This window comes from Malaclemys terrapin, chromosome 5 (assembly GCF_027887155.1).
Source record: "Malaclemys terrapin pileata isolate rMalTer1 chromosome 5, rMalTer1.hap1, whole genome shotgun sequence".
NCBI classification, from domain to species: Eukaryota; Metazoa; Chordata; order Testudines; family Emydidae; genus Malaclemys; species Malaclemys terrapin.
In genome coordinates this window covers 81000263-81024002 of record NC_071509.1, presented here as the reverse complement: position 1 = coordinate 81024002, position 23740 = coordinate 81000263, and the positions used below count along the sequence as shown (strand labels likewise).

Here is a 23740-nt window from a genome sequence, read left to right as displayed (position 1 = left end):
TGTCCTGTGAAGTTTTGAGTATTTCCTGCAAGGCTTTCAGCACACTCAGCTTCAAGAGAAGCTGAAGAAAGTCAAGGTTGTTCCACCCCTCCCAGAACTGGACTGAAAATATTGTCATTTTGGTAGGATTTCTTCTCCGGTGAATTAATGCCTATGGGACATGAAATCTGATTCACTGCCACAATTATTATATTTGCTACTATTTCATGACAGGAAACCATTAGGAGCATAGCCTTTATTTTATATGACAATTTGAGAATCACACTAAGATCACCTCTGGCCATTCCAGCTGTTCTAAGAACAATAAAACCATGTAAAAATGGACTGAGAGTGTAAGTTTTCTTTGATAACTCAAGCAGAGCAGCCCTCTCTTATGAAACATAGTCCTAAATAGCTCTGAGAAGCAATATCACTCCAATGTTTCACTTATGGTTATAGTCACCAAGTTTAATTAGCTACTACTCTGAGCAAAGTTGGAAAAAAAAACCCTCTCAATTTAATTTACCACATTAAACCAACTGACTGAGTTCTACATATTGTTCAACTCATGAGCAAATCTGCTGTCCTACCAGTGACATATACTGTATTTATGATTAAATTCAGCATGAAACAGGCATACTATAATGGTTAGCAGGATTTAAAGTTTTAAATTCCCTTCCTTTCACACTCACTACTGAAAATACTATTGATCATAAAGTTGTAAAACAACCATTCATCAATAAAAATCACAATTTGTCTTACTGAATTGAGCATAGTAAAAAAGAAACCACTCTATCAGCAAGCATTCAGTTTGTAATTGCACGATGCAGTGTTGTCTTAATTAGTGTCATTTAATCATTTTTGGTTCAGCACATTTGTTTCTCAATGGGTTTGATTCATATTACTACAAGAGAATTCATTATCACCTCCCTTAACTTTATTTTAATTTATTTCTTTAATTACAGTACATCGCTGTGGCAAGTATGCAACTTCAAGTCAACTAATTCTCATATTCTAGTTTACATTAAAATAAAGTATACACTTAATATGCATTGATCATTTTGCTTATGTTTTCCTCTACAGCTAAATCATGTTATGTGCTGATACATCTAGCCAAAAGGTTGCCATTAAATAAACAACAATAAAAAAATACTCTGTTAAATACCACTTGTAGGTGATTGGCATAATAATGATTAAACATTGGCTTACCTTTGCTTTATTGTGTCTGCTAAATGTAAGTGAGATTGTCTGCCTGGGTATACCGCAAGAAGGACAGGAGACTTGTTATGGGTTTAATCAGGCCACAACTTTATTATATAGATGTCTGGGGCTACCCGGCAGATAAAGTGTACAGTTCAGGCAAATCCATGCTTATGCAAATCAATTCTCTGAGGCTTCCACCAGCCCCCCTTTGTTTCCATCCAGGTCCCCCAGCTGACCCATGGCTTGGACCTTACCATCCACCAGCCTCAAAAGAGGGTTAAGGAGGGCTGTGAGAATGGTGGGGGGTTGGCTTTCTGCCGTACCAATCATAGGAGTCCCCAACCCCCCTCCCCGATTCTGCTCCTTTATCCAGTACCTCATTTTAAGACCTTTACCAGGCCATTTATCTGGTCACTGACTGCCCTCCCTATGGAGTACCTGCACTGAACATCTGCCACAAGGAGGCGCAATAAAAATATACTCTGTTAAATACCACTTGTAGGTGATAGGCAAAATAATGATTAAACATTTGCTTACCTTTGGTTTATTGTGGCTGCTAAATGTAAGTGAGATTTTCAGGTTGCTCATGTGCAAAAAATAAAATTGTATTGATTACAGGGACTGGTGCATAGGTGAACAGTGCCCTAAATAACCAGTACTGATGGTGAAGAGTAAGTTTATTCAGGTATATGTTGATTCAAGTGATCAAGCTTTATATTCATTTGCTTCTAAGGCACGGTTTCATATGTAAGGCTTTTGGTGGTCATGGATCTTTTACTGCACTACACCCACAGGAAAAAATATCACTACCTATATATCAATTATGTATTGGAAGTGTAAATAGCTCATTCAGGGCCTGATCTACAGTCTATTTAAGTCAATGAGAATCCTTTTATTGACTTCAGTCGGCTTTGGGTCAAGCTCCTAAGGGGTAGGAGGAAAGGAAGTAATATATTTTACATTTCCATTCAGTTTCAGGTACAGATGGATTTTTGAAGGAGCTGGGGAAGTGACCTTAATCAATGCCACTCCTTAGATCCTACTTGATGCACAAGACCAATGAAAGGATGTGTCCTTATGACTGAAAGAAAGGGAAAGTCAGTGTAGAGATATGTTTATGAAAGATTGTGATTTGGAGATGCTCCCTCATAAGGGACAGTGTTGTGAGTGTGGGAATTTGGAGATATGCCCTAAAGGAGAGGGTTTGGGAATACTGCATGGTTCTGTGTAGCAGCTCACTACAGAAGCTCTCCAGTTTGTTTTATTAAAGTTTTACTCCTTTGTAATTCACTGGTTTGTTATTTAATGAACCTCTAAATCATTACAGTTTGGGAAAAAACAAGAGTCAAAATACTTAATTGCCAGAAGAGAGGAAGAACTGTAGAACAACCTGATCCCATCAGTAGCAAAATGGTCACTTTAGAACTACAGCATTCTACCTCTTCTGGATTTAAAAGGCCAACTGCCAGAGGAAAACATGCTGAGCTAGGTCCCTGAAGGCATCATTATTTATGTGGATATGCATTTTCAGTGAGAAAGAAAGAATTTTGAGTTTGCTATAATCTTTTGGAGCAATCTCCTAGCCAAAGAAAAAATTCTGCAAATCAAATCTAGCAGGAGTACTAGTGCCATGTGATTCACTGATTAATGAATAATTTTTTATCTAAAATATATAATTTGTTGTTCTTATGTACTGGAGGACATCTACTACAATATACATTAAAGGTCTTGAGAACATGACTATGAAGGAAGGCTGAAAGAATTGGGTTTGTTTAGTTTGAAAAAGAGAAGACTGAGAGAAGACATGATAGCAGTTTTCAGGTATCTAAAAGAGTGTCATAAGGAGGAGGGAGAAAACTTGTTCACCTTAGCCTCTAAGGATAGAACAAGAAGCAATGGGTTTAAACTGCAGCAAGGGAGGTTTAGGTTGGACATTAGGAAAAAGTTCCTAACTGTCAGGGTGGTTAAACACTGGAATAAACTGCCTAGGGAGGTTGCGGAATCTCCATCTCTGGAGATATTTAAGAGTAGGTTAGATAAATGTCTATCAGGGATAGTCTAGACAGTATTTGGTCCTGCCGATGACCTCTCGAGGTCCCTTCCAGTTCTAGATTCTATGAATCTATGAAGTGTTAACATGGTACTTCATAATATTTATCAATGACCCTCAACCATAGGGTGACTGCATTAACACAATCAGTATCTGTTGAATGGAACCCTAAGTCTTTTTATTTATGCCTAGACATTCTAATTTGTGAAACTATGGGGTTAATGATGTCATTGATATTATACTGTTCTAAATAGCATTTAAAGGTAATACATTTATTTATCTGAATATTTTTCCAATCTTGCCATAATGAATATACAAAATATACAAAAATAATAAATGATTTTTATCTCTATAGTTGTTGTTTTGAAGAGCACTAAGTGCTTCCATGGGTCCCATGATTCCTGTTCGCTAATAGCAATCCTGACATGCTGATGTCAGTAATCAGCAACAGAACTCTGCATTTAAAAAGTAGGTCAGCTATCTTGCACTATGAAAGGCAAGTCCTTTGCTATTTCTAAGTATTGTATAGAGAAACTACTGTAATCAATAGCGAGATGAACTAATAGCAATTCCTCACTCTCCAGCACTAAACAGTTGTACACTTCAGCATTCCAGTTCATCTTGGGACTTCTATTACCAGTAGTAAGTCCAGTCACCCACGGCAGCACTCTAGCAATTTTTAAAACCACTAAAGAAATTAACAATTTTGCATTTTGTATAGCGTTTTTCACCTTGAAAGATATATACAAATATTAACTGCTCAATTTCCGTTACATATCATTTTGTGGTCCAGTTCTTCCCATAATGTGATAGATCTTCTATGGATCTCACAGGTTGTAAGGAAGTGTCTGTTTTTATTAGAATTCCATCTCAGTGTTTTGTCTTACATATTGTATCTTTGACATGTCTTGCTGTACTGTGCCTTGAAAATGAATTAAATCATTAAATAATTTAAAGAAAAACTAATCACCACAACACATTCATAAGGTAGATAATGATTTGGTTCAATTATTTGCTTCAGTGAAGTTACTCCAGATTTATATTGATGTAGTTGTGAGCTGAATATGGCCCACTAACCCCATTTTACAGTTTGTGAGATGGAGAAACAAACTTAGAGAGGTTATGGGACTTGGCCAATGTCACTGAAGGAGTCAATGCTATCGTTGGATCAGCACTCCTGAGCTTCTGGATCCCTGCCATATGAGTAAACTGCAATACAGCTCTCTCCTTAAAAATGTTTTATTAATTTGAACACTTTAGTGCTGTTTGCATAAATCTATTGAGGCATTTGAGCTGACACTAACATTCAAATCTTAAATTGCATCCTGTTTATGGCTTTGGAATGAATGAAATATGGTTTTAAATTTTCTTTGTCATTTTCTAGTTGCTGTCTATGGGGCTTTCTGAAAAAATTCAAGTAAGGAAAAGGAAAATTAAAAAAACCTTTTAAATATTATTACTCTTTGCTCTGAAGTACACAATTTCCTTTCAACTATTGTATTCTAATAAAATATAAGCCTTTTCTAAAGACATGGAGACAGAGTCCAGACTACATTACATCACTGTATTATAAAAATAAATGTTTTTATCTATTTGTGGTGAAAAATGCATATTTTTCAGGAAATTACTAATTTTTCTAAAGTGGCTGATCTCAATTTCTTTAGAAAGAAATATATAGCTGTAATAAATTGCTGGAGCACTCCTTGAGGAGTTAGCAAACTGCAGCCTAATTTCTGGTGAACCCAAATATCCCCCAAATTAAGCTACCATAAGGGTTATTTTCCTTTCTAGTTTATGAAGATGAGGATTCTCCTGTTGTCTTTCTCCAGATTTCTGGGACAAATTTCTAGGATTGAGAGGATAGTTCAATCTTCATTCAGTGCTTAGCCCCTCGGAAAGGGTAACAATCAAATAGTTAGTGTTAGCTGTTTTTGTTGTTGCTGTCATTGGAGCTTGCCTTGCAGCTAACAGTGAACGCGAACTCCCAAGTTCCCCAAAGATGTCTCCCTGCAGCATCCAGCCCTCTCCAGGAGCACTCGCAGAAGTCATTAAGTTCATTGCTCCTTTTAAAAGATAATACACTGCAGCTCATTAACTTGACTGGGCCTTGACTAACACTCATTTCAATCACAGAACTGAACTGGGTTATAGTAAAAGTAAAACAAGTTTATTAAACAAAAAGTTATAGGTTGAAGTGATACCAAATATAATGAATAAAAATAGAAATGGTTACAAACAAGCAAAAGTAAAAATATGCTTCTGAGACTACAATTTAATTTCAGCAAGTACAATCTTTGCCTAAGCAGGTTTCTCACACATCTCCAATTCCCAAGACTTCCACCCCGTTAGCTGAAGGATCCAGTGTTCTGTGATTCCAAGAGCTGTGGCCCCTCAAATCCCCCAGGTGATGGATAACTATGGGGTTCTCTCACCTTTTTTTTATAGTCCAATAAACCTTTGAAATGTAGACTTTGACGAGTAAGCCCAGCCCGGCCATCTCTTTCCTACTGGGCTGTAGAAGCCATGCTGTCTTCCCAAAGTTCATTGACCCTGCTTCAAGACTCGTGCTCCTGAAGCATGCAGACTCTACTCTCTGTTGATATTGTTAAGTATTTGTCTTTCCCCACTTGCTCTCATGATGATTTTGCTTACCTTGCATGTAAATGTGCTCTTCTTTGTCTCTGATCACATATCACCTAATTTATATCAGAGACACATTCAAGCAGATGGAACCACATTCCTTTGTCCGGGGTGGGGTACTTTATGTCCCACCTGGCACACATTTTATATGATTTTAGTATATGTTTTGTAAACTTGCATATGTTACCTGTACATACAGCTCACAACAATATTAGTGATCAGTGAGTTATGAGTTTTCCAATGATATATTACATGCCATATTTTGGAGATATATCATGACAGCAGTGTGTTAAGTGTAATGAGTGTGTCAGGCCTGACAAAAGTTGCTGACAGTAGTGAACCACCAATGGGCCTTTATGTCACAATTTCCCCATCTTATTTAGTCCTGCAAAATGTGGTGGATCAGACTAGATAACTCAGTGGGTATTTTCTGCCCCTGCATCTGTCTGTAATTCTAGTTTTATCCTTGAATTTTCATGATTATGGTTTCCACACATTTGTCATCATTGCTTATAATGTCATTTGTGAGGTCAGGAAACCTTTTGTACAACCTTCTTTCATAATTGTCATTTATTCTTGAATATCAGCCAGAAATATTTTCAGTTGCTTTGCATTTCCTTTCAGACTTTTTTCTTTGTGCATTCCTTTGCATCATCCTATTTTCTAGAGGTTGCATAATTGTCTTTGATACATGGGTAAAATAATTCAACCTCAATTTTTTGTGATCATCTGAAATAAATTTTTTTGTTCAGGAAAAGAAAATATTCAGAGGTAGGAATCCTTTGGAGGTTGAAGTGTATAAAATGAAGGAATATTCTAAATTCCCTATTCCTATATTTGACACCTGCAAATTACTATTTTTTTATGAGTTGTTTAATGAAGATATGTGTTTAAACCTGAGATTGGCTGGAACCAAATCACCAGACCCAAATTTCCACTCAGTAAAGTTCAGATCTGAAGCCCAAGACAACCCAAATGTTCCATTTGGCTCCCGCTTTTAAAATGTGATGAACCAAATCCCAGAGTCTCATCACCTCTAGAGCACTAGAGATTTGAAATTCAGATGCAAATCTGAAATTTTGTCATTCATGCCCATCTCTTTATATTTCTGTTTAGTTTTAATGGAAATTTGAAATTAAATATTTTGTGGTTTTCAGTCCATAGAGAAGACATCATTCAACCTCACTTTACCTTTTCTCTTAGCTTAAGATCTGAATTTTTTCCTTATCATATTAGGTATGTTCCAGAAGCTGACGATTTGTACAAGAGAGCCCCATTCCCTTGAGAGGGGTCAAAAGTGTGCATGAAAATCTCTGAAAATTATCTTCTTCAGAGCCCAGAAAAAACTCCTATGGTGGCTTGTTGCTGTCTTAGTTTTTGTACAATGATTTTCAGACCATAGGACATATATTACCTTCTGTTATGCTGTGTTTAGCTTCCTTAGTAATTCTTTCATAGTTATTCATTCTTGACTGAAGGGATTTTGTTTTGTAATGAAGTATCAGTTTATAAGAATTGCATTCAGATGCCGAACTACATTTCCACAAGACACTTGGAATAGCTTCTGAAACTTTAGCTTTCTTTCCTTTAATATATGGCAAAATAAAAAATGACTTCTGCAGTTTTTCAGGAGTTGTTATATAGATTGTGCAATTATCTCTACCATGGTAAAGACCTACTGCTATCCTACACTGTGACTAAGTAAATGACAAAGATGATTCATTAACATAAGTAAAGTACTTGAAATTTAAACAGAATTTGAACAGAATTTTCATCCATAACATGCTGCAGCAGGTACTGACCTAGCTCATGACACAAAGTGATGAGTGTTGCGCAATGTGAGTGCAAGATAAGAAGCTGTAAGAATAATATAAAAGGATCTTCAGAATAGCAATCCCATAACACCATGGCAGCACTTAAGAGCCTTGACAGTCCTGACTGGAAGATAACTGGCAAAAACAAGACAAAAAAACCCCCATGCTTGGTAGATATTTCTTAGCAAACATTTTTCTTTTATTTTACCACCGATTGAATAGATTGTTTTGGTCTCTTCCAGTATTATTTTTTCTTTTGGAAAAAAGATTACTATTTTAAGCTAAGGAAAGGAAAACAAAAAAAAAAAAGAGCCACATAACTGTTACAGGACAATGCTTTTCAGCCTGTAGCAAGTATACCAAGCTTCACTTGCAGTCATCCTCCTGTTAGGGTTACTAGTACACCCTCTCTTTCCTGTCACTTTATTTCCTAGGTAACATTCCCTACCTTAGACATTAGCATATCTCAGCATGGTCTACTGAGCAGAAAAACCTTTTGGTTTCTCTTGGTCTGTTTTCTAAAACACTGGATAATGTGAGAGTGGTTGTTTCTCACTATCTTCTTCCCCCATCACCCCCACACACATACACACTAAAAAAGTATTATGTCTATAATTAAAATTGCCTAGACTAGTGGATTTCATGGCATTTTGAAAAAAATAGCACTGCTGCAGGTTTTACTGGCGAAACGTAGGACATAACCCAGGGGTTCTGGAACTAGGAGTGCTGAGGATGCGACAGTGCTTGACATGCTTTCCATCATATTCGGGGTATACAGTTTTGTTCAATGGCTTTCAGCACCCCCATTCTACAAATTGTTCCAATGCCACTGACATGGCCCATGGTTTGAACCACATAGTACTTGAATTAGGAGTGAATCCTAGTCCCACACAATTTATTCTCCATGCATTCCATGTGATAGTATGGAGTTATTTTTGAACATTGAAACTTTCCTCACATTGACATTATCTAAAGAGGTCTTAATGTAGGTTAATGAAACCTAATAGTTATGTGTTCCTCAGCAATATGTTGGCTAGCACAAGACAAGAGGGGCTCATTACTTTGGATGGCCAAGATCTATATTACATCCCAAGGGCTTCTGACTAGCCTTCTATTTTATATGCTGGGATGCAGGACAACCAGCTAGAGATGATTCATACAGCGTTTTTGATAGATTACACAGAGAGAGAGAGAGAGAGAGAGAGAGAGAGAACTGACCTTAGAATCTAGCCAGAAACATTGAGGCAGGTAAATACGCTGATTTTTTTAAGTTATTTTAAAATTAGGTTTTCTCCAGAGGATTCAGAATACCGGCTCAAATGTTAATGACAATTATTGGAGTAAGAACTCTTAGTATTTTCCATTGCTCAGTACCCCTCCAATTTTATTATTCAAAAGCAGTTTAAGAACTGTTAGAAATCAAGGCTCCAGTCCTGCAATTCACTATTCACAGGTGTACTGCTCCCCCCAGCAGTTCTCGACCGACATATGTTGAATTGAAGGATGAAAGCCCAGAGATATAGGATGGGTGTACAGTAATTACCAGATGTCTTTAATGAATGTCATCTATTGTCCTAAATCTTACTCCAGTATTTGTAGAGTGGAGAGCTACACAGATTTCTTTCTTCCTTATACAGAATTGTCAGAATTTTTTATAGCTTTTTTAATGGTGCCTTTCAGTGAGCAAGGAGGTTTTTCTTTTTAAAAGTTTATTTCTATAGCGAGTATTTATTTTGAAAATCTTCATGTTATATGTTTGTGGTCTGGTGTGCTGTAAGTATTTTTTTATTTTGTTTATTTTAGCAAGGCTGTTCCTATGCAAGGTATTTCTTTAAGCAGGTACTGTGCAAATATGTGTGCATATTAGTAATGTCTAGACTAAAATTACTTATTGACTTGAAACGGAACATCAAATTTTATCTTCTTTGTAAATTGGAACTTGACAGTTTGGATCCTAATAACTGGATATTTTCCATCCCCCTACAGTTTTAGTTCTGGGTCAGATCTGAAAAATGGAACAATGTTTTGGTTTGAGGTAGCTGAAGTCTTGTGAGAAGAGCTCTTCCTATGTGTGATGGAGCTCTTCCTATCATTCCCTGCCCCAAAACGAGCAATGTAGGTGAGTCCTCCAAGCAGCCTAGCAGGGCCGGCTCTGGCTTTTTTGCCGCCCTAGGCAAAAAAGCCACCCGCCTTACCCCTCCCGCCCCAGCAGGGCAGGGGAGGGCGCCAAGCCCGGCCACGGGCCCGCAATCCCCAACCGGCCGGAGTGCCGGGAGCAGGGTGGAGAGCCCGGCCGGGGCTCTCCACTCCCCCCGGCGGCCAAAGTGCCGGGGGGAGGGTGGAGAGCCCCCGGTGGCCAGAGTGCCGGGGGGAGGGTGGAGAGCCCCCGGCGGCCACAGCGCTGGGGGGAGGGCGGTGAGCCCGCTGCAGCTCCGCTCTCCCCGGCAGCCAGAGCGCCAAGGGGAGGGCGGCGAGCCCAGTCACGGCCCCGCTCTCGGGCCAGAGTGCCCCGCCGCGCCGCCCCCTCCAGGCGCCGCCCCAAGCACATGCTTGGTGGGCTGGTGCCTGGAGCCGGCCCTGCAGCCTAGAGAGGCTGCATGAAGCTTAGCCAATCAGGGAGGAGTTGCAGGGAGCAACCAATCCAGGACTGGCAGGCTCAGATAAAAGAGAACTGCAGGGCAGAGTAGGGTCAGTTGCTGCTGGGAGCTCAGGGGGTAAGGACTATATCAGTGGAAGGCTGAGAGAACTGTAAGTATCTTGGATAGAGCAGCTGCTGGCAGGGGCTGGGGGATCAAGATGGATCGACTGGCTGGCTGCTGTGTCTGAGCAGCTGAGGGCCCTGAGATTAGAGCAAAGAAAGTGCTGGGGCCGTGAGGAAGCAGCCCAGGGAAATATAGCAGTATTGAGAGAACTTAGAGACACAACAGGAGGCTGCTTTTACAGGGTCCCAGGGTTGGAACGGGTAGTGATGGGCAGGCCTGTGTTGCTGGAATTGGGAAGTGTCTGGACAATAGGATCATGGTATGCATCTCTGGAAGGGGAAACGTGGATGGTGGCCTACCCAGAGAGCTGAGTTGCAGTTATAGAAGCTGAGGAAGCAGAAATGGAGTGATGGTGTGCAGAACACAGATGGGGGAGTCTGCCTTAATTAGACCCCAGAGTGTCCAGGAGAAGGTGCTAGTCTGGCAATAAGGGCTGCACTCCATGACACTGTTATTTTAAATTAGAATGGTAGAAATCTTGAGAGACCCAACTGTGATACCTAGCCTTGTCTGACCCCCAAACCTAGTACTCCTCTGCAACCAAATAGTGCACATCCCTGCTTTATATGGTGAAATACCCAGCTAACAAGCACCCACTTTACAAATATGGAAATGTATATGTGTTTCTGATTACAGTGTGTAATTGTTGTTGATTTTTTTTTTAAAGTGACTTTCTCAAGTAGTAACCGTAATAAGCAATTTGCCAGAAGCTGATAGGCTATAACCCATTTGCATGTACATCTACAAAATTTTGCATTACTGATGTATACATTTGTATTCCCCATTGGATGTAAATAAATCATTAGTGAATTAGGAGTGATCACCTTTGTAAAGATAACTGGAAGAAGAAAAGGAAACTCTTTTAACAAAACCTCCCAAAAGAATAGATTTACTGAATGGCATTGTGTGAATTCTTGCCATATATTTTAGTGTTTCAGCAGCAATAAATACATTAACATATAGTCCTTTTTCTCTTTATAATCTTAAAAAATTCTCCTATTGGCATTACCACTTTTTCTGTCAGATCATTTTCTCTTTCACTTACTTTATTATAGCTCTCCCTTCTAGGAGATTCCCTCCGATCCCAATGACTCTTTTTCCTTTACTCCCTGCCTCCTTACTCTTCACTCTTGTCTTTACAGTTCTCCCCACTTGTGTCTCTGCTTTCCATTTTTGATTCTCCTCTGTGCCCTTCTCTTCCTTGTTCCTTATGGTGTGCTTTCCAGCCTACATTCTAACTGTGTCACTCTCCAGTCTTATTTTCCTTTTCTCTCCCACCCTCCACTGTTACAATTGTTTAAATACAGAGAGCAAACCCCTACTTCCAGTCTTACTTACGTTAGATTAAGAAAAAACAGCAAAACAAGGGCTAGCAAATTTCTGCATACGTCTGCCCTCTAACACACTCAGTCAGCCTCATGAGTTGGCAGCAGATTGTAAACTCCTCAGACAGGGCCAAAGTCCACTGTGTATTCATACAGAAATGAGGCCCCAATTCTGATATGGCCCTCTGGAGACTTCCATCATGAAAATATTTAATTCCCATTCAAACAGCAGCCTCCTAAACTTTTAAAGTTGCAGCAGTACAGAGAAAACAAGATCATAAGTCACATACCTGCATAAACTATATTACCCTTTTTCTATCTACTCATTCCCCCCCCTCAAGCCCCTTGCTGATGGCACTTTGAAATCAGCAACTGCTTTTTGCCCTGCTCCCATCTACTGCTCCCATCCACTGCATGATGCCACAGACTATTGGGACTTCGATGAAGCTCTACAGCAGAGAGCAGGAGTTCTATTTTTTTTTAAATCTGCAATCAGCAACATTCGAGTGAGATTTGATAATAGATTCCATTTTTCCCTTCCCCTCATATTTCTAACCATTGGTAACATAGGGAGGGAAAATCACTTTTAAAAATATGAGTCTTAATTAGACTGTGTCTCTTTAAATTCTGAAGATGTGCAGAATATTTTGGAATGTGAGATACAGTAAGGTACCAAAAGTGTGATGTGATGTTGCTAAGCAACTTCCCCCCTTGTTTTAAACAAATCACACAGAGCTAGCAACAGCTGCCAGAGCTCTTGGCTCTTAACAATAACTCAGAGCTGAAAAGAACCTAGAACAAAGGTCTTCCAAAATGAGCTGCATTAAATAATGGACGCTCACAGTGCCAGTAAAAAGGAGTCCCTATTTGTTAAAATAATTGATTAAAATAATAAATGTAGCTGTCTGTTAGAATTCTGTCTCTAAAAATATTTTCAGTGACAATTATTCAATATTCTTTAAAATTAAAGATATAAAACCCTGTTTAATAAATTGCTGTTTTGAAATAATGCCATTTTTCCTTTTCTGCATGACAACAAATCTGTGGGAGTGAATAAGGTCCATACCAGATGTCTGGAAACATGCTTTAGCTTATCCAAAAAAGAGCTTTATTTTTTTTTCTTTTCAAGGGTGTGTGTTCTGTAAGCAACCTTTGCCCTGCTATTGATTGTGTCATCATTTTGGCATCTTACAAGGAGAGAGGTGTTCTTCTTTTTCAGTGTCAGATTCAATAAAAGTAGGTCTGGCTTTAGCATATTAAAAACCTTCAGAGGTTAGCATATGCTCTAAATTACTAAATTGACTGGATTTTTCACAACCTTTTTCAAGTCTCTAGCTAGATGCCAGATAAAGATTTTTCTTTATTCTGGGCCTTTATTAGTGATAGCTTTTGTGAGCAATAGTTGTAGAATTATATTTCAGCAATACCTGAGTGTTTCAGTGACATTTGCTGCCCTCTGGTTAGGGGCAAAGAGTTCTAGGTAATTCACTTATGTCATTTCAGTGTATCCACTTATGGCAGCTTGTCACATATTGTTTATTTCTTGCTGTGTTTCAGAATTAATTGTAAAGTGGTTAAGGTACATGCCTACTAGCGTGTTCCTGAGAGCTGATGGAGTGGATCAAAGATATAAAAGGATCACAGAAAGGTGTTCGGTTTAGCAGAGAAACTACTATCAATGTTAAGACCCTCTTGGATTAGAGACTAAGGGTAAGAAAGTTCATTTATCAAAAAACGTACATTTGTGTCAACTGTTTCACAGTTACTTGCTCAATTTCTATATTGCAGCATGAGTATAAATTACTTTTTAACACAGTGGTGTCAAACAAGATATACAAGGTGGCATTTTGGTCATTATATGTCTGATAATTTGCCACAGTCTCTATTTTCTAACACATACATACCCCCATACACATAAAAAAGCAAATAGGTGATAAGCCTATAAATGTGTAAAACATGGCTTTGTTGCCTAGAGCGCACACGCTAGTATACACAGTTACATTTAAAATTCAAGGATGAATGATCAGACCTTGTATTCCAAAAGATAAAATTCTGAACTCATATGCTCTACTATTAGGATGAACGATCAAATAAATAGTGACCATACTTCATTAAATTCCACTGGAGAATTTCTAGATAGCTTTCCTCAAAACTTTGAACACAGCATAAGATTATATGGGGATGATTTACCCATCTAAATACCTATAGATTTAAAGGTAAGTGTGTGAGTAAATTATCCTGCATCTCACTGAAAATGCAGGGGCTATTAGATGTTAATATATGTAATATTAAGATTTATGAGACACTAGATGAAATATCTGTAGCATGTATCAGTTCTTGTACATGAATTATGATGTTGTGCCTGGCTCGCTACTGTAATAGTAGGAAGAATCTTGTGGTGTTTACTGTGAGGTACACTACTTAGACATGGTAGGAGGACTCAGTTGTAAAGTGATAAATCTTGTTCATATCCATATAAGAAGAAATGGCCAAGGACAACATTGGGACACAGCTCCTCTCTCAACATGACATTTTAAGCCAGATGCCATTCTAGAGGCTGCTCTATAAACAATAATGCCTAGAACCAGCTGGATATGATACATAGAACAGTATATTACCACCATAACTGGCTCATTTTTGTTCCCTTCCTTATATGGTTATCCCTGAGAACATATTCCCTCAGCATGGTAGCTAGTGCTGCAAAAGGAAATGCAAGAAATCATGAACTAAACTGTTCCGCTCCGCAGAAATGCATATACAAAGGATAGCAGAGACCAGGAAACACTGAAAGAGCAACCTTGTAGATTTTTCTTCAACTAGACCCCTCCAAAGGGCTACAGCAGAGAGATGAGGAAATTTTCCCAACCCTGCAGCTCCTAGGAATCAGCAAAGAAGACACTTTACTCTTCAAACCTCTGATAGCTCATTTGTCGACTTCACTGGCAGCTCTTTCTTAGCTGTAGAAAATCCCCCTTCTAGTATTAATTTAGGGATGGCCAGCAGCTGAAATACGTTCTGCCATGAACAGGGAGTGTGCTGCAGAGAGTGGCAGCTCCTCTCTGGACTCTTGGCCCTGCCCATTAAACCCTAATGGCAATCCAGTGAGTGTCTTCTTTGGGTGTGTTCAGGATGGGAGAATGATCTCCACCCACAATCCCAAACAGGGCCCCACCTCTACTCAACGAAATGAAAGCAATGATAGTGACCAGGATGGAGGGTGGGAGTGCTAGATGGCTCTCATGACTGTCTTGTAGTGTGTCTATTGAAGAAATTATTGATTAACTCTAGTTGATGCAAGTGCAGACTAGTAACATTGTTCACCCAATTGTATATTCAAAGTCCTAGGTCTGTGACACTGAATACAAACTAACCACTGCATTATTGTGGTCACCTTCAGAACAGAGAGCTGGACTTAGGGCCAACTATAAAAAGATATTTAGGTGCCTAAAGTTACAGTTAAGTCTTTTGAAAATCCCAGTAGGCACCTAGGTACCTAACTCCCCTGGATTCCCATTGCCTGGGTGATTCATTTGCAAAAAATCTAATGCTGGTAGAATCATCTTGCATGCACATATACTAACTAGACCAACGAGGGACTCACTTGAGACCATACAGCAGTCCTGAGTGTTTAAAAAGTTCTTCACTTTAACTAGGTGGAGGGGAAGCCTCTGAAGTTACAAGTGGGGCAGACCAAGAACAGCAGCAGGGCAAAAAACTTCTGCAGCTGTAACAGTCTTTGCTCCTGGCACTGATCTCACATATACTGATTTTATACCAGGATATAATTGGTTGACAAGTGGAGTTGCTCCTGATTTACACAGGTATAACTGAGAGCAAACTCAAGCCCTTTATTTCTAGTGTCTTAACTCAAGCAGATTGTCATTGCCTCTTGATGTGGTCTCCCAGCTTCTCCTAACTAGCCCTCCTCTGTTTGTTTTCAGTTAGCTCATGGACCCTCACCTTAACTTGAGTCTATCAGCCCTTCAATTCCAGGAGTCACAGTCTCCTTCTACCTCCTAGCTGCTTTCTCAGAAGCAGCCTGCTGTGAGGCTATCTTACACCTTTCTCTCCCTTTTATAGCAGATCTTGTTTTCTCTGCTGGTCACAGTTGTGGATGTCTATCTCCATGATAGGCAGGTCTGGCAGCTGTGTGGGGTTGTGAGGGAGCTGCTTGCCTGTAAGTAGAAAAGATTCTTCCCTTCTGTCTTTGCTTAGTATGGGGTTTGTAAAGTCCATTACTCAGCCAAGTAGACATACACATCTTCTGTCTGCTCACAGGAAGCGCTGCTTCTGGGCAACAGGGAGGGAGAGCAACTGAAATATAGCCTCTTCATTTAGCAGAGAAGGACAGAGGTGTACTCCTCAGAGCTTCAGCTCAGTGCCGGTATGTTTCATTATGGTGGACTGCCAATAAGTTCTCAGTTGAGCACTGGAATAATTCTGCGCCAGATATCAGTCTGGCTTTGAAGTGCCAGAATTTCACAAGGAAAATGAATTGATGTGAATCATGCTCATCCAGATCTTAGCCTTTCTAAAAATCAGCCTTCCAAAAGCAAACTGTTAATGTCTCTGGAATATATCTTTCTTGGAATGAGGCATTATAAACATCTAGGAGGATATTAGTTACCCTTTCTGCCATATGTTTATACAATTTTGGTCCTTATCTGTCCCAGAAGTTTTTCAGAGTAACTTGACTCATGATTTGAATGATTTTAGAAGCTTAGAGGAAACTTGTATTCTAATTTATTCTAGAATGCAAGATAATTAATCTTATATTTTAAAAAATGGTGTAATATGTCTTAAATAGTTTGTGTGTTTTTAACTTTTTAAGTATTATTTTCCTGCTTTGTCTATTTTCTTTTGTATTCCTGATACGGTTAATCCAAATGGTTTAGTTTGTTTACAAGATCCAGCATCTGAGATGCATACAGTGGTCACATATTTTGCATTAATGACAGTTTGAGGGTGACATTACATGTAAAACCTGAATGATTTGCAATTCATAACATTTTATAGCCCTTTCTATAAAGGTGACTTTGTTCCTACAAAATCCTGGCTTTCATTTCCTCTTCAAATGAATTTGCTGTAATTTGTACTTTGGCCAATGAGTAATTTACTTATTTTTTTAATTTAGCAGCTGAAAAGAAAGGCTGTAAAGCCTCTTAAAAGGGCTTTATCAGTCTTTCAAAAGAGCGGCCTTCCTTGCTTCATTTTAATAGAAAGAAATAGTTCACATTGAGTATTAAATGTTTAGCAGATATTATATTGAAAAGATAAATATTAAGATGATGACAAATTGTATTTGATCATTTCCTTTCCAGTTGTCCAGTGGGTAAAAAGTAGCTATGAGACCAGATAATTTTAATTATGACATCACAGTTTTAATGTATTAATAAGATAGATCATCTCCTGTGTTTAATTTAAATAGAGAGTCAAGACACATAATTTGTACCCAGATCGAGACATTAATCCCCTCTCCCATGAAATGTGAGGGCCATTCAGATCTAGAACTGTGCTAGTTTCAAAATTCAGATCTCAATCCTAGTTTGAATTCTCCTCAATCCCTCATAGAATCATAGAATATCAGGGTTGGAAGGGACCTCAAGAGGTCATCTGTTCCAACCCTCTGCTCAAAGCAGGACCAATCCCCAATTAAATCATCCCAGCCAGGGCTTTGTCAAGCCTGACCTTAAAAACCTCTAAGGAAGGAGATTCCACCACCTCCCTAGGTAACCCATTCCAGTGCTTCACCACCCTAGTGAAAAAGTTTTTCCTCATATCCAACCTAAACCTCCCCCACTGCAACTTGAGACCATTACTCCTTGTTCTGTCATCTGCTACCACCGAGAACAGTCTAGACCCATCCTCTTTGGAACCCCCTCTCAGGTAGTTGAAAGCAGCTATCAAATCCCCCCTCATTCTTCTCTTCTGCAGACTAAACAATCTCAGTTCCTTCAGCCTCTCCTCATAAGTCATGTGCTCCAAACCCCTAATCATTTTTGTTACCCTCCGCTGGACTCTTTCCAATTTTTCCACATCCTTCTTGTTGTGTGGAGCCTGAAACTGGACACAGTACTCCAGATGAGGCCTCACCAATGTCGAGTAGAGGGGAATGATCACGTCCCTCGATCTGCTGGCAGTGCCCCTACTTATACAGCCCAAAATGCCGTTAGCATTCTTGGCAACAAGAGCACACTGTTGACTCATATTCAGCTTCTTGTCCACTGTAACCCCAGGCCCTTTTCTGCAGAACTGCTGCCTAGCTTTTCGGTCCCTAGTCAGTAGCAGTGCATGGGATTCTTCCATCCTAAGTGCAGGACTTTGCACTTGTCCTTGTTGAACCTCATCAGATTTATTTTGGCCCAGTCCTCTAATTTGTCTAGGTACCTCTATATCCTATCCTTATCCTCCAGCATATCTACCACTCCTCCCAGTTTAGTGTCATCTGCAAACTTGATGAGGGTGCAGTCCAAGCCATCCTACAGATCATTAATACCACAGGAAAAAAAATCTTTTAGGCGGCTGGAGGAGGGAATGGAGTTGGAGTTTCAGGTGGGCCTCACTCCACTACAAATCTTCAGTATTGCCAGCTATGAGCAATCAAAAAAAGTCTATTAAGTCCCCACAAAATCATGAGATTGGCTTAAAAATGTTATTTTTAAAAATGGGGTCTTTATTTGTCTTGTGGTTTGAGTCTGTAAGGTAGATGGTTTTTAACCTTTTCTTTGCAACCATGAGTACTAGAAACATAATGTTGATTTTTTTTTTTTAATGAAAGCTGAGATTCTCATGTTATCTCAGGATTTCAGCAGCAGGGGGTTTAATCAAAACACCAACTGAAATGTGGTAAAATTAGGTGAGTTGGCAATATGGTTTATATAAAATTGTTGATGTGTGAAAATGCACACAACCTACCTTGAAATTTCTAGGGAATACTAAGTGTCTGAGGATAAGGTACATATAGGTACATATAGTATGTTTTAAATTTAAAAAACTGCTTGTAATTTTACTGTGTAAGTAGAATTTCAAAGCCCTTCTGCTGAAGGGCATGGAAAACAGCAGACTTGATTAAAGTTCAGGTGCAGCACTGGCTTGGTGGTTATTATGCTCTCAAGACCTAGTGTATTTATTCCATCAATTGAAAGCTTAATGTGTTCCTAATCTTTATTCACACATGTGGTAAAAGAATTTTCTCTGTTGCTAAGGAATGGAGTAGCCTCAGCTAAAACAGAAAGATTCTTGGGTCATAAAAATAAGCTAAAAATGAAAACACCAGACTTTATTATCAACTGTATTGGCATATTCATTAATCACAAACAACTGGGCTCTAAACCTACTGTACACTAGAAAACTGGCTCAGAAAAATGGCTCTCTTTCTGGAGCCTTTTCAGAAGAGGAACTTTCCTGACTAACACGTCTGTAACTGATTCTGATTAATTCTCTAGACAGCTTTTGTCAGAGAACCTTCTGCCTCACCATTTTTGCTCCATTATATTTATATCATTATCTGAAATGTCTAATTCTGCACTCATTTCCTGAGACGAATCTGTCCTTCATTTCAAAAAGTGTTATTACGAGTGATTACTTGACACAGACAGGAATTGCTAAGAATATTAATATTTGAAAGTGAATTTAGTCCCTCATGCTGACAGTTCTGGAGCATTAAATCCTCCATTTGTCTACATGCCAGTGACAGCATGGACTGTAGAAATGCTGATATCTATCCCACTAACATGCCTCAAAATGTGACTTAGGGCGACTATAATAGCAATCCTTTTGTTTCTCCAAGCATAAAGGCTGCTCAGGTCTAGTACTATGGCCAATGCTAGAATTCACAGGAGGCCCATAGCCCCATCCTTACTTTTGAGCCAACAAGAAGAACTCATTCAGCACATGAGAAGGGCATTTTCAGGGTGGTGTATAGGCCAGGCCTACTCTATGCTCCTGGAGGATCTTTACGGTACAATAACTTCAGAAGCAGTCCACATGGTTGGTTTGTCTCTGTACCTACACCTAGCATGGCATTCATTGTACAGAGAGACTTCAGCTAGATAGAAGCGATTGGTCTGCCTTTGAAACTCCATGCAGTTTGGGGATATTTGTGTCTGGATTTTAGTTCAGGTGAAGACTTAGCCACCAAATTCAGATCAATATTTAGTTTGTGGACACTTCCCTCATCCACACATCATGTGATATAGTATGTGGTGTTCTTATGGGAAGGGGAGGTTTAAAATCTGAAATTATAAATAGAGAAGAGCTTGATGGACATTTGTCCACAGCTCAAAACCCTACATACAGTGCTTCTGGTCAGGAGTGAAAGGCATTTTCAGAGCTGTATAGGAACACTTGTATAGTTTGCCTCCACTCCATAAGAGGCAGCATGGTCTACTGGATTGGGCACAGAGCTGGGAATCAGATGATCTGGGACCTACACCTGTCTTAGTAATGACTCACTATGATTTTGTGATTATTTACTTATTTACTAGTCTCTTACTTTCATGAGCGCTAATACTTATAGAAATTTAAACTTAAAGCCAGTCTTACAAACTTTTATATAGTTTTCAAATCAGAAAAAGCACACTTGTGATAAGTGATGTGCATTGCCAGCTTGTGATGCTTTTAACAGATTTTTTTTTGGGGGAGGGGAGGGAAGCACAATCCAGTATTCCCAATGAAAAGTTTACGTGCTGGGTTTAAAGTTAAAATTGTTTACATCACTGTTGCAGTTATTCAGTTCAGCATTCAAATTCCCTTTATCTTCTAGATTAAATTCAGATAATTAAAATGGCAATGGTTAGTGCTGCTATAATTATGATTCTTAGAATTTCTGTCATTATCCACTATTTTCATCACATGAAAATTCTCTCCTGGTGAGAACTTTGTGTAGAGAGCCTTACTTAGGCAGCAAACTTTCAGTTTACAGGTTTTTTTTAAACATGGGTGTTTAAGTGAGTACTGCCACCTTTCTTGAAGGAAACTGCTTAGGTGCCTGACTACAAGACAAAATTCATGGCTTTGAATCCTAAGTGGAGATAGGCACGTCCATTGACCCAGGGCTTAGACCATACCTCAGCATTTCTTATGGGCTAACTCAGGCAGCTGCTGCTAAGCATGCTGACTTTTATGGAACCCATTCTGAAGTGCCTTTCTCTCCCCATGCATTGCAGAGAGAGCCTACATGCCTAATTCAGGGCTCCAAATTCTACTGGGTGACAAAGCACCTAAAAGTTAGGCACCACAATGCTGAGCTTTGCTTTGCCTAAATCCCTTTGTGGATTGAGGCCATAGTTTTCATTTTTAATTATATCTAATCCAATAGAATCCATCTATCTATTCTGGTGCAATACAAAGGCTTATAATAATCTGATAGTAACATGGAAATTAATTATGCCTACTGAGCTAGAATCTTGACATTTGGTACATTCATTCATTATAGCCACTGAGTATATTGACAAATATTTCCATATTCAATTTAGACTGGTGACCTAAGATAGAATACCCATTCTTCTCTGATTTCAACTGTTCAAGTGCTCTTTTGAGCTACAATCTCACATTTTGATACATATACATTGGGGACTGCTGATTACAGAGAAAAATGTAAATTTTCTCAGACCATCTAAAATTAATAAAAATTGTATTAATTTAATAACAAGATCTGTGTAAAGGGAATGTTCAGACTGTAAAATGGGGCACTCAGAAATCAGAAAAGAAAAATAAGGTTGCCAATTCAACCTTGTGTAGATAGTTTTTAATTACATGATTACATACTCAGTATTGCCAACTTTGAGTTTAAAAATGGTGAGATTTGGCTTAATCATCATGAGTTTTTAAAACATAACAAGTAGTTAATTTTGGTCTAATGCCTGACTTTAATGTTTAGGGAGAAGCACCCACCCCCAATCTGCATGTGACTGTTAATGATACAAAATTCACTCTTCAGTGCATACACAAATACAAGTCTCCTCCCTAGCTGCTTGGAGTGGGACTCCCTCCATGTCCTCTCTCAACTTCTGAGGTAAGGAAGCTAGTATTCCATCCCTCTCCTCCCATTCCCCATCCCTCTCCTGCCACTTTTTCCATTCACCTAGCTCGTACCCCTGAGTCTCCTGTCTACTTCTCTCCTTTCCAGCCCTGCACATTTTCCCTTCCTTTTTCTCAAGTCTTCTCTGTACTGTCAAACTGCCAGTTGCTGAGAATGGGTGCAGCCAAACTGATGCACACTGCAACTTCTCTGAAAGCATAGAAAAGGACAAACTATGCCCACAAAATAAGGTTAAAATCTTCCCGTGTAAATAAGAATTATTTTCCTGCACTACACAATCTCTCTGCCTGGCCCACAATATTCCTCTGTCCCCATAGTCACCCTCTTTGCCCTCCAGTCTCTCTGTCTCATCACATTCTTTTTCACATTCTCCCCACATTCAGTTTCCCTGCCTCACCCAATGTTCCTTTGTCCATATTTTATCTCTCTGCTGCATCTAGGATTTCCTTGCCCTCACTGCAATTTTTTTTGTCTCCATAGTCTCATATTCCGGCCCATCTGTGGCCCACATGAGGTGACCAAAGGGCCATGCTCTTCCCTGAGGTCAGCCTGCTTCAGATCTATTGGAAACAGTGAAAGATGGCCACTGCAGGTGTTAGACAGCATAGTCTGAATAGGGTCAGTTTATTTTTTGTCAGCAGTGCTTTATCTGTTATAATTTGCTGTGTGCATGTTTCCATGACAACTGAGGGAAAAAATAAAATCGTAACCAAAATTCAATGGATGCAAATGTCAGAACATACAAGAGAAAACAACCTATTTGACTTCATACTGTGCTGATAAATGTGAGTTTGGGAAAGAGCTCGGGATCACAGAATTTTTTTCCAGCACTTGTAGGCCTCTCTTTCATACAGTTTATTCTCTTTTGAATATCCTCTTACCTCATTAGAGAGACGAGGTGAGGTAATATATTTTTTTTTATTGGGCCAACTTCTGTTGGTGAGAGAAATAAGCATTCAAGCTACCCAGAGCTCTTCTTCAGGTCATAGTAACTGTAACCAGTAAACAAATGTTTTATAGAGTATTCATTTTCCACATAAATCTCAATTACACTTATTTAAATTATTTACATTATTTTTATTTGGGGTACAATTAGCCTTCTAATTCCCTCCCGATGTTTATTTCCAAAAGGCTTTGTGTTTCAGCTGTAAGGATGAGAAATATAGTACAATCTTCTGTATAGAGATATAGTGTCCATGAAAAGAGTGATAAAGCATTATGCACGTTTGCCTAGGACAGGGTTATTTATTTTTTGTCAAAGTCCAAATTTCTTGGTCAAGGTATAATCAAGGTCCAAACTTCAGAGAAAATAATAATAAAAAAACAATAATGATAATAAGTAAAGATTTCCGAGTCCCTTCAAAAGCGTCTGGTGGTCTGGATTTGTCCTGCAATCTGCTTATTGACTAACCCTGGACTAGTATTATCCTACACAGCTCAAAAAATATTAGACTGGACATAAAGGATGGAGGTAAGGTGACCAATATATTTATTAACTCATTCTTTGGCGAAAGAACTGATTGTCACATCTCCTGTTACCCTAAATAAACTAAGATAAGATATCAAATCCCACAACTATCTATTTCTAGGCCCAATGGATACTTTTTGTTTTACTGAATCACAAGCTATCAGTGCAAACTTGTCCTTGAAAAATTTCATTTTGAATAGGTGCAGATAGAACACGGAAAATGAAAAATGCACTGGCACTGATCTTCCTTTGCAATATGCACAGGACTTGAGTCACAAACACTGCCTATTCCCACTCCCTGGCTCAAAGCCACAAGAAAATTGCCTACACTTCTGTGCAACAGGATAGGAAATTATTCTGGTGGGAGCTAGACAGGTTCTGATATATAGTACAACCACACAACACTTTTAGTTCTTGTTATGTCTACTATAGACAATTTTCTTAATTCCCCATTGAA

General features: G+C 39.0%; 1 long non-coding RNA gene across 2 annotated transcripts in view; it reads left to right on the top strand.

Moving 5' to 3' along the window:
- The first annotated feature begins 10394 nt into the window (after positions 1 to 10394).
- Positions 10395 to 23740, top strand: part of LOC128838737 (uncharacterized) — a 145901-nt gene continuing 132555 nt past the window's right edge. The window contains exons 1-4 of one of the 2 annotated variants that reach the window (XR_008445254.1): positions 10395 to 10434; positions 13331 to 13483; positions 21654 to 21788; positions 22296 to 22433. This is a non-coding gene — a long non-coding RNA (uncharacterized LOC128838737). The remainder of the gene's footprint in view (positions 10435 to 13330; positions 13484 to 21653; positions 21789 to 22295; positions 22434 to 23740) is intronic. The other variant, XR_008445253.1, reaches the window with a different exon arrangement.